Raw genomic sequence first — 2,143 nt, forward strand, 5'->3', positions numbered from 1 at the left:
TGGAGAGTAGAGAAAAGTTTCGTAAAAAATGGTAAAAGAAAAAGTGAAAGAAAAATAAATCAAAAGAATAAATTTAATGAAAAAAAAATATAACATTATATGAAGAAATTATGAAAGAGAGAAATTAATTAAGAGGAAAATGTTTGAGAGGAGGTGAAGATGAGGTAATAATAGTTAATGACAGAAGAATAGGAAGAAAGAAAGAAAATAAATACCGTAGATGAGAGAGAGAGAGAGAGAGAGAGAGAGAGAGAGAGAGAGAGAGAGAACACTCATTTAATTTTTCTAAGGAGTTCTGAGAGAGTAGAGAACTTTTCTTCTATTTTCATTATGTTAACCACCTGTAAATCTTCTCCATGCTTGTAATTCACACATCTCCTCACCACACACCACCACACACCACCACCACACCACCACACACCACCACTCATCACCACACACCACCAAACACAACCAGACACCACCGGACACTCACCATATACCAACACACAATACCACACACCACCACACACCACCAGACACTCACCACATACCAACACTCATCACCACACACCACCAAACACAACCAGACACCACCAGACACTCACCATATACCAACACACACTACCACACACCACCACACACCACCACACACCACCAGATATCACCAAACGCCACCACACACCACCACACATCACAATACACCACCACACGCCACCAGACACTACCACACACCCCCATACACCACCACACACTCACCATCACACCACCACAGTCACCACACACTCACCTCACACATCACCACAGAACCACACACCACCACATCACCACACACCACCACACATCACGATACACCACTACACACTCACCACACACCACCACACGCTCAACACACCACCATACACCACCACATACTCACCACAAACTCACCACACTCACCACACATTCACCACACACCACCACAGAACCACACACCACCACACACCACCACATACTCACTACACACTCACTACACACTCACACACCATCACACACTCACCACAAACTCACCACACACTCAGCACACACCACACACCACTATAAAATCACACACACACACACACACCTGCCTGTTGTCACGCCGCCTCTCACCCACTCCCATACCTGTCCTGCACACCTAAGTAATGCAAGAATTAACCCTTTCACTGCCCTGTACAAAAATTCATAGTCTAAAAGCAATGTACGAAATATTTACAAACGCCTGAACGGACTGGAGTGAAAAGGATTGAAATAATGGATTTTTACAGATTTCTAGCCTCTCGTATTTAGGTCCATATTCAGAAATGCTCAGCTGTCTCTCTCATCACGACTGTTTTATTGTTTTGTTTTCTTTTTCCAAGGCCACAGAAATCATTAGCGGGATTTTCAAGTGTTTCTCCTTTAATGATGTAGAGATCTTGTCACTCTGCCTCTAGAATCATAAGAAAAAATTAAAACGTTTTATTCTCTCTCCATGACTATTTTTAAAGCCACAGGGATGATTAGCGAGGTTTTCAAGTGTTTCTCCTATTAATAATGAAGAAATCTTGTCACTCTGCCTCTAGAACCATAAGAACACCTTAAAAAAGCTCGTGTCAATTTAGATAAAGCCTCTTGAAATGGGGGATGTGGAGCACAGATGTGTTCGAGAATACGAGACTTAGTGACTGCTGTGGGATAGAAGGAAATGTCACTAAACTATATAGACACACTAAACTCCACGTAAATATTCATTCGTGCACCCTCAAAAAATAATAGATAAATAAATCACGTTCTATTTTTCTCTATCACTGTTTTGCTCCACACCAACACAAACTTCTATATTTGTCCACCTCGTTAATGTGGTGACTGTAATTACCACCTTCACTCTATAGATCCACCCACAGACTCTATCACTGTATCTCCACCTTACTCTTCACTCACACATAAATATCCACTTAGCCCCCTTCAGTACCAGGACGCGTTTTTATATTCCTTCTTATTACTATTTGGTGATTTTACACAGCTTCAGAAACTTATGTGGGGTTCAAATAGTGAAGACTGTGGCCTTTAATCTTCTGACCTCCATAGACCCTTGCTAATGTCAACAAAATCGTCTAATGGTACACAAATCTCAAGGTAAAAATTTGTCCCAGTACTAAAGGGG

Source organism: Portunus trituberculatus, chromosome 10 (assembly GCF_017591435.1).
Source record: "Portunus trituberculatus isolate SZX2019 chromosome 10, ASM1759143v1, whole genome shotgun sequence".
Lineage (NCBI taxonomy): Eukaryota > Metazoa > Arthropoda > Malacostraca > Decapoda > Portunidae > Portunus > Portunus trituberculatus.